The sequence below is a fragment of the Calidris pugnax genome, unplaced genomic scaffold (genome assembly GCF_001431845.1).
Source record: "Calidris pugnax isolate Ruff unplaced genomic scaffold, ASM143184v1 scaffold72, whole genome shotgun sequence".
In the NCBI taxonomy this organism is placed as follows: domain Eukaryota; kingdom Metazoa; phylum Chordata; class Aves; order Charadriiformes; family Scolopacidae; genus Calidris; species Calidris pugnax.
This window is the reverse complement of record NW_015090808.1, coordinates 1,193,408-1,203,192: the sequence shown is the minus strand read 5'-3', so window position 1 is coordinate 1,203,192 and position 9,785 is coordinate 1,193,408. Positions and strand designations below refer to the sequence as shown.

Genomic DNA, 9,785 nt, shown 5'->3' with positions numbered 1-9,785 from the left:
GGGCGGCGCAGGCGCACCTGCCGCGGCGCAGGGATCCCGGCGGGGGGGTGAGGCGGCACGCGTTGCCATGGGGACGGCGGGGACGGCGCACACACACACGCAGACGGGGGTTTATTGCGCGGGCACACCTGTCTGGGCTGCTCCGCTCTTTGCTCCGCCGGAGGGACGGCACAAATGTCCTGCGGCAATAAAGGTGGTGATCGCCCTTCGCCTCGGCCCCTCTGCCCCTGCCCGGGCGCCGCATGAGTAACGGCTGAGTAACGGCGAGGAGGCGGGGGGGGAAGCGGGCGGCAGGTCTCCGGGATCACCGTGTCCTGGCCGCGGCCGCCTCTCCTCTCTCGGCTCTTGCGTAAGAAATCCTGAGGTACTTTTGGGGGAGAAAAACCCGGGCAGCGGGCTGGAAGGTGCTGGGGCGGGGAGGGGAGCCGGAGGAGCGCTGCTGCGGTCCCCACAGAGACCCTGAGCGCCGTCGGGGCCGGGGGGCAGCCAGGGCCGCACAGCTCCCCACACAGACCAGTAGCCAAGCTGCCCAGCAGCGGGAGAGGAGCCCCTGGGCCGCCTTTTTCTAACAGAGGGGCCGGGACGCTGCTCACAGCTCTGGGAGCTGAGGGAGCCGTGGCTCGGGGTGGCAGGGGTCCAAGTCGCTCAGTCATTACAGCCTTCTCCCCCCGCCACGCAGGCTGGAGGAGGACACGCAGCTGCGGGTGCCGTCTTCGACAAGGTGATGCCAAACCCAAGGAGCGATGCCCAAGAGCTCTGAAAAACAAGTTGCTGAATCGGTTGCTCAGACGTTAATGGGTGACAGACGGGCCCGGCAAACCTCCGTCAGCCCCTTTGTTCACAGTGCAATTAAAACCCATTGTCATTAGCTGATGGCTTTACTGTTGGATTATTTTTATGGCTGTGTTTCGCCTTGTTCCCCGTGCCTTCTCCCATAGTGTCTACAGCAGAGAAAAGGCAAATCCTGCTTGGGCACTGCAGCCCTGGACAGAGAGCGCTGGGTCCATTGACAGCTCCTGGGCTGCGAGCAGAGAAAAGGCAAATCCTGCCTGGGCACTGCAGCCCTGGACAGAGAGCGCTGGGTCCATCGACAGCTCCTGGGCTGCGGCTCGGCCATCGTTTGGGGACAGCCAGGAGCTCCACAGGGCCCCCCTTTTCCCTGGCCCTCCCCACAAGACCCCAATAAGGACAGGGCGTTGGGAGAGACTGAGTGTGTGTGAGCAGAGTTTCTCCAAAAGCAGAGATATTGGGGTTTGGGGCCTCTTCTGTTGAAATGTGGGGTTGGTTGTGTGAGAATGGAGTTTTGTAAATGGGGAGTTTTCCTTCCCTCAACAACTGGCCGTGCTCAAGGCCTGCTCTCTCAGTGAGGCACCGCAGCTTCCCTCCTGAATTTCCTTTTTTTGCAGCTGTTAAAATGAAATATTCCTCCCAATTTTTTACCAGAGATCCACTGGAAATATTTTCAATAATTTTTTTTTTTTAAAGTTCGGTCGGAGGAATATACCGAGCAGTTAAATTTTCACCCCTGCACACTACACTTGGCAAACTTCTGAGGAGCAGCTCAGCGGGGAAAGGCTGAGTGACCCAAGAGCAATTGCCCGTGTTACCTGCGCTGTTTAGAGACCAAACACGGCACATCCAGCACCTGACTCATGACGTTCCCTCTCGCCTCCAACCTCCAGCCCATGGCTCTGCCCCACTGACTGGCAGCAGCCAGGAATTTGGTTCGGCACGCTTCGAATTTTGTCAGGCAATTTGCAGACTTCCTCCTGCTGCTTCTGAAGAAGGAGGAGCATTCCAGCATCAACCAGCACCACTCCTTGGCCTGCAGAAAATGCATCAAGGTGGTGATGGCCACGGAGGGGTTCAGGTGGGACATCAGGGGAGCTCTTCCCAAATTGGTGGTGTCCTGGCAAAACCCTGCTTGGCTGCTTCTCTGAGAGGACACCCTCCAGAGGTCACAAGTGTCAGGACATTTGAGGTGGGATCGTGCTGCAAGTCCCAGCTCTGCCGTGGGCTGTCGGGGAGGAGGCACTAAGCTTGGCCATGGCCTTCTTCCAGGGCTGGAAGGATGCTTGGGCCAAGCTCCTGGAGGATGTCCCCAGGAGCAGTGAAAGGGGGAGAAGCCTCAAGGAGGGGGCTGCAAGGCTCACCCCCTGTGGGCTTCCCCGCTGCAGCTGGGCCGGTGGGGCGGGTTGCCGGGCCGGCGAGGGCAGGGCTCACTTTTGGGAAGGTGCTGGTTCCCCATGGATGCAGAGTGCCACCTACTGAGCCACCGCTCCCAGCAGCACCTGGGGTTTTCTGGCAGGACACCCAGCCTGGGGTGGTTGCCCAAAGTGCCCTTGCCCACTCTGGCTGGTCCATCACCCCGGTTCCAGAGGTTACGGAGCTTCCCCAAAGGCTGGAGAGCCCAGTAGGGTGCCCCGTAGAGGGAGCATGGGCACGGAGCTGCACGCATGGGCACAGCCAGGGTCTCTCCTTGGCATCTGCCCTGCGCCAGACCTTGATTTCCACGGGCTGGTGGTACAGTGGGAGGAGGTGGGTCGGTGGTACGCTGGCCTGGTCTTGCTGGGGCAAATGAATGCTTTGGGAGCCAGGCTGGTCCTTCCCGTGCCTTGACCATCCTTTTGCTAGCCCTGAAAACCTTCCACACCCAGCATAGGTGGCGTTGGGGCCAACTTTTTTCCCCTTCTGGTCTCCGGCCACATCTCTGTGGCCACGACGGAGGGGAGGTTTCTCTCCGTTGCTCTGCCTCTCTTCTCCCAGGCTCTTCTCCAGAAAATGTCCCAGGGATGAAGACCATGGTGGTGTTTCCTGCTGTGGAGCAGAGCATCACCTGGCTACCTGCAGCCCTGGGGCCACAGGGCCACCCTGGCAAGGACCTGACGCTCTGAGTCAGTGGTACAGCATCTCCCACTCTGTGGTGGATCCCGGAAAATTTGGCTGACTTGACATTAATACGCTCTTCTCCTTTTGCTTGGCAGCTCCTGGGCCCTGCTGTCCCCCTCACTCACCGTGGCCTGTCACCTTGAAGTGCCTAAAAGGGACGGATGTGAAACTGGATGTTGTCAGCTCTGGTTTGTGCTGGGGGCCCCCAGACTGGTAAAGTATTGGAATTATACTTCCTCCTGCTGTGACCCCGGGTACCAGGGTGAAAAGCCACCCCGTTCTCACCCAGCACAGCCCATCCTGTCCCCAGGTGCCGTGACAATCCGGGGCGGGGGCGCAGGGACAGGGATGCTGGCAGCTGCCTGGCCTTGGCGGAGCGCGCTCGGGCATCCTGTCTTCCCAAAGGGCCCGAGTGCCAACTGCGATCTCCTTATTCACTCTCTTTACTTTTGATAAAACCCCCGAGAAGTGCGTGAAGGGAAACGAAATATCTGAAATACCCGCCCATTAATTTTCTTCCCTGACATCAACTGTTTATTTGGCAAGGGCGGGCGCAGCTGACCCGGGTGTTTGAACATGAGTTATCCCTTCTCATCCCTCCTGCTGAGAACAGGTGGAAAGGAGCAGTGACTCAAGGCGGAGCGGTGTCTGCCGGGGCAGCTCACCAGACTTTCACTCGACTTGTGATCTGCAGACGCCAGTATCTTCTGCTATCAGCAGCTCCCTCACAGGCAGGCAGGGAGCTTTGAAGTGAGGCGTGTGTGACTCCGGTTCCTGCTGATGTAAACCAAGATTGCTGTAATAAAGAGGATGTAAATGTGTAGCTGGGGAGGAGGAGAGGGGCAAGGCCCGGATACTGCCTTTCTGGAAATTGGTACAGATTTTGGCAGCCCCTGAGACACGCAGGCGTTCAGAGGGCCGTGCATCCCTGCTGGGAAAGCACTCAGTGGATAATTTTTTCTTAAGGTGGTGACGTTCTCCCCTGTGCTTCCCTCCTTTCCCCAAGACTTAGGCTGAAGCAGAGATTGAATGAGAGAAACCTGTCCAGAAAGGGCATAACTTAAGCTGTCCACCCCGGGGGAGTCTGCCCCGTGGCACATGTTTTCAGTCACTCCCCAGTTCACTGCAAAATCTTTCGGAGCACATCAAAAGAGAAAACAAAAAAGGTCAGAATCTGCTGACCCCTGCGATGACAAGATCTGGATTTTTCTCTCATTTGTATCAACACAAATGAGTAACAGCCCCCCTGAAAATCTGAGGGGAACCTCCTCAGCCAACGGAAACTGCAGCAACCCCGAGCATCCCTGCTTCACCCGATGAAACACCCAGTGCTGCTAAGGCCTTTAACTCTGCCACATCACAGCGGGGGGATTTTACACTTGCTTTGAATGCTCCGCTCTCCACACCGCACGCACTGACCAGCTCTTGCTGGACCAAACACGTCTTCCAGCACTCACCTTTTTGTGCTTTTGTGCAACAGCTTAATTTGCAAATGCTCAGGGGCAGATCCTGACCCCAGCAGTAATTGTAAGGGCCTGAAGCCGTGAGCTGGGTGAAGCAACACTGGATTTACACTAGAACGGGCAGCCGTCCCCCAGCCAGCAATCTCCTTCTCCAATACCTCATCCTGAAAAATGCTGCCCTTTCTTCCGTTTCCTCTGGCAACTCGCAGAAACTTCCCCCAGGACCCTCTGGTGAGGAGCCCTGCCACATCCCCCCTGAGAAAGGCTCCCTGTGGCACCCCAGGGCCAAGCCACCCTTCTGATGACGCTTGCCCGGCCCCACGGGACAGAAGGGGGTAGGGGCTATAGATAGGAATCCCTAAAAAAATGAAGCCAGAACTCAGCTGTTGTAGTCGGTGCCATTACATTGATTTACCCAGCAACAGTGCCGTGGCCTTTCTGACAGTGTTTCACCTGTGCTGCAGGGCATTTTACACATTCAGCACACCATTGCTAGATGGGCAAAATCATCAGATCATCTCTCTTCTCTAGGACATGCTGCAGCCCAGCACGGTGCCTACAGAGGAGAACACCTGCCTCATCGCTTTCCAAAGGTGTACGTAGCTACGGGCTCACTCTGTAACTGCTCCAAAAGTACCCATCCTAAAAAGATTTTAAAAAAAACACATTTAAATGTGGAGCTGCGCTCAAGGTACAAAAAGCTCCATGAGTGCTGTTCACTTTCTGACAGTGTTTCACCTGTGCTGCAGGGCATTTTACACATTCAGCACACCATTGCTAGATGGGCAAAATCATCAGATCATCTCTCTTCTCTAGGACATGCTGCAGCCCAGCACGGTGCCTACAGAGGAGAACACCTGCCTCATCGCTTTCCAAAGGTGTACGTAGCTACGGGCTCACTCTGTAACTGCTCCAAAAGTACCCATCCTAAAAAGATTTTAAAAAAAACACATTTAAATGTGGAGCTGCGCTCAAGGTACAAAAAGCTACATGAGTGCTGTTCATTAAGGTTTGGTGGTCTCCCAGCTCAGCCACAGAACGCACTCAGCTTTGAGAATGTAAGTCATTAAGGTTTGGTGGTCTCCCAGCTCAGCCCCAGAACGCACTCAGCTTTAAGAATGTGTGTAAGCACCTGTGCAGTGTGGCTGTTGAAAGGTTGATGTCTATACTGGGGAAAATAGAGGCTTTTTTTCCCCTTTTGTCTCTTTGAGACTGAGCTGAAAACGAGCTGGACCAGAAATCTTTGTATTAAAAAAAAAACCTCCCCAAAACAAAATGCCGCTAAATGGTGTTTTTTAAAAGCTAAAACTTGTTTACCTTTAATACCTGGAAAGTTAGCTATGAGTTTACTGGTTTCTTCATTGCATGCAACTTCTGGGCAACCACTTTTTTGCTTTTTTGAGACTTTCTGTAGGCAGGGGTGTTCTTTAATCATGACATGCTGATTGCAGCCATCTTTTTAAGGAGCATGGGGCACTACAATCAGGATAAACACATGGAGGAGCAATCTTTTGTAGCCCCACGGCAAAATTCCTTGAGATGGTCTCGTACAGGTGAAGCAGCAACAATTTGGGGTTACCTTTAAGGGTCTCCTAAGAGGATCCTGGCCATGGAATTCCCTCTGACCTACAGCCTGTTGGCCCCAATGAAAGTGGCAGTGGGAAGTCTGAAGGGAGTTAGTGAGGTGGGGTGAATAATACATCCCTTTCCTCACCTGAGTGGCTTGGGTATGAAGTCACCCGGGAGGTGTGTATCAGGGCTCGTGTGGCACACACAGCCTGTGAGCAAATGACACGGTGCTGCGCGTTCGGAGGGACGGCGGCCGCACACGCGAGGGCTGGGCACATGTGACAGGATTAGCCTGATGTTTTCCTCCCCTCTCGCGTGTTATTTCCAGTTGTGTCCGCAGTAACAGAGAAATAAAGGACACGTGAAGATTGTTTGGGGATTTTCTCCTGGCAGCGCAGCTGAAGTCTCAGCTTTTCACTTTGTAATCTGCCTTGCACAGGGATTTTTCCAGCCCGGTTCCCAGGCGGAGGAGCTGGTGAGGCGGGTAAACACACAGAGATGAGCACAGCGTGGACGTCCTCCTGCCTGAGAGGCTTTCAGCTCAGCAGGAACGTGCTGTGAGCTGCCCGGATCCGTCCCCTGCAGGAGCCCAGCAAAGCCCCCTTGGCCAAGAGGGGTCCTGTCCCACCCAAACGGGATGCTTTGTCTCTCGGCATCTTCCCAAAGGCACACACAGTCTGCGGTGTGAGAGAGGGGCTGCCGGTTTGTCGCTGCAGGATATGTCACTGCCCCTTTCTCCTCTCTGCTGAGTTTGTTGGTGCTCAAGTCCTATCATCTGAGGTGAGAATCAAATGCAAATTTTAGAAATAACGACAGGTCCCTGCTCCCGTGTCCACCGTGGTCATCGGGGGTCACACAGCCCCCCCGTCTCCGGCCTGACAGCGAGCGGATCCAGCGCCCCCGACTCTCTCTGATCTTAGAATAATAGGACCAGGCAAAAGTCAAATTCCGGCCCGGTGGGGACAGACTGAGCAGAAATGGTGCACGAAGAAGTTCTTGACCCTTCCCTGAGCCAACAAGAGTTTTGTCTGGGGCTGATCCCCTGCTCCCCCCAAAAAGCCCGGCTGTTGGAGGGACCCTTTGCTGTCAGTCCAAGCGGGATGGGTTTGCGGAGCTCCCCGCAGCCGGAGCAGAGCAAAGGCTGTTTGGGATAAGGGAGAGTCACAGCGTTCCCCTGATGTGAATGCTTTTCCTCCTGATTCACCCCGCCGTCAGGAAGAGGAGGGCACCCGGTACCGCCTGCCCACAGCTGGGATTTTGCCTGGTGCCTTCCCATCTGCACATCAGGAGGTGAATTTTCTTCACCTACTTGAAGTCGTTTCGCATGTGAAGAAACAATGAATCACAAAGAGAAGCCTGCAGCAATTAGAAACTCCTTTCCTCTCACCTTTGCCAAAGCTAGATTTTTTCCCTATAACAAAGCCCAGGCGAGCCTTCCTACGCACAGCGGTGATTACGTAGGTCACTCTGCATTCTGGCTTTTTTTTCACAGGCCGTGAGCAAGCAAAGAAGCTTGGGAGAACACTCCATTTCACCGGCATGTTTGTTATGCTTCCTTGGAAATCCCATTGTTTGCTGGTAGTGCCTGCTTTTTGGCTACAAACGCTGAGCCCTCGTGACGTCGGCTGCCTCTAATTGTGCCGGGGAGCTGGCAAATAAGCACAAAGTTTGGCAAAGCGAGAAGCTGCCGCTGGAATAAGTCAGTCCTGGCGGTTCGGGCGTTCAGTTGAAGAGGGATGGGTGAGCGAGTGCTTTGCTTCCCATCACAGGGTCCCTGTGTGGGGGAAGGGGTGCAGGCAGCACACCTCCTGTCCCCTCACATCTTCCTGGCATTGCTGCCCGTGTCCCCGTGGGGCTGGAGCGTGGGGCCAGCGCGTTCCCAGGAGCCGGCTGCTGAGACACACCGTATGAGTAAGGTCTCGTTTGCATGAGGATTGCACACTCACACTGTCAAGGAGCTTTCCTAGGCACAGCCTCACTTCCTCCTCCGGGTAGCTTTTGCCTTCGTGTAGGAAAAACCCTGTTCTTGAAGCTCTGGGGCAGAAACCAGCTGACATTGACAGGCCACAACACCCTCCTCCTGGCACGTTCGGGTCTGCCCGAGTCTGACTGCACAGAGGCACCCTCTGCCCATCAGAAGCCAAACGGAGCCTCCTCTCTGAGCTGGGCTCAGGTACCCTGCACACATGGGCCGTGCTTTGCTGACCAGAGCTCTCCTGCTGCTCCTGAAGAGCTTTTCGTGCCACCAGTGTCTGCAGAGCTCCTCCTCTCCTTGTGGGCTTCACCCAGGACGCTTCAGCGGGAGCAGAGGTCTGCATGGAACGGGGAGGGAGGAACCTGGAGGTGGCAAACACAGGGCTGAGTGTGTTGGTCCCCACCAGGCAAGGCTTTCCTCGGAGCCTAGAGCCCAGCCCTGTTCCCCAGCCATGGCGAGGGGTAACTCAGCAGCAGCAGCTGGAGCAAACTGGTTTTGGAGAAGTGCCAGAGAGCAGGTACTGGGAGGAGACCCTGGTAATGACAAATTTGCACCAAAATCAGCTGCCTGGCTGGGAAAGAGATCCTCATCCCTCTTCCCTCTCACCTGGTCGATGCTGTTCAGAGCTACGGAAGGGCAGGAGGGATTTATCTGCCCCAGGGACCCCTTTAATGTACAAGGTTTTGGTCACAGGATTTGTGCCCAGTGTCTGCTGAAATCTCTCTTCAAGATTTTCCTGCTTCGCCGGTAATGCACAGGCTCATTCACTCTTAACTTGGGAAAGTGAGTCCCAAGCTTGCTGGAGTGGCCTGGAATTAATGTGTTTCTATGTAGAAAGAGAGAGAAAATTCAATGGCATTTGACTACGCTTAAATTATTTTAGGATTTAAAGACATATTGTTTTGACGTGCCCGAAACAGGTCACTAAGCGTTGCAGCCAGCGAGTCGGCAGAGTGATGGCAAATAAAATAAATTGAAAAAAACAAACCCCAACATTTAAAAGAAAGAGCTGAGCTGAAAAAAAGACTTTGTAGGAAACCTCAGCACTGGCTGCATGGTGTCAATTCAAGAGTCACATTTCAGGCACCCTGACCCCTGCGAGTGCCAAGCCCGCGGTGTTACGCGGCGCGGCGAGTAAACACACTAAATGCTGTGGAAGGAACTGCGAGGGGGGGAGCCGCCAGGTCCCCAGGAGGACACGGGGATGGCTGTGGGGTGAATAAAATCCATTCCTATCACTTTTAACCCCTTCCAGCCGCCGCCACAGCGACGCCGAGGTTCAGGTGCCCGCGGCTGCCAGCGACGGGGGTGACAACATGCTCTGGGTGGTTGCATCACTCTTCAGCAGCTGGTGGTAGCCACAGGTTTGGGAGGAAAGGAAGACCTTTGCTGGTAAACGTCAGGAAATCAAACCTTGCAGGAGGGATTAACCGCTCCCAGGACACACACGAGAAGAGTGAGAGCCTGCTGGAGATGTGGGTAGTTCAGATCAGGATTCACCAAACCCACACCAATGCCCCTTTGGGGAGGTCTTTCCAGCTTCCCCTTCCGTGCCAAAACAGGGCATTATGCCAAAAACAGCGTCAGTATTTTTTCCACGTTGGGGCTGGCAGTGCTCCAAGTTTTCCATTAAGAAAATGTCGAAAGCCTCAATTTCCACTTTTTTGGGATGCACACGAACATGATCAGTTTTTGTACGCTCAGGACGTTCTCTGCCATTTCCAGGATGAGCACAAACCGCTGCTTTTCCACAGGGAGTTTCCGAGAGAACTCCTCAGGGCAGGGCTGCTCCTGCCTCCCATCCCGGCGGCACCGAGCCCCGTTCCTGAGCCCCAGGCAGCGGGGGGACACCCGGGGTGTCCCCCGCAAAGACACGGGGATCTGGAATT

The 9,785-nt window shown here is 55.0% G+C and overlaps 1 long non-coding RNA gene across 1 annotated transcript; it reads left to right on the top strand.

Moving 5' to 3' along the window:
* The first annotated feature begins 64 nt into the window (after nt 1–64).
* Nucleotides 65–868, top strand: LOC106885841. The gene is made up of 2 exons (XR_001411513.1): nt 65–364; nt 680–868. It is a non-coding gene; the product is annotated as an uncharacterized LOC106885841 (long non-coding RNA).
* Nucleotides 869–9,785: the final 8,917 nt, after the last annotated feature.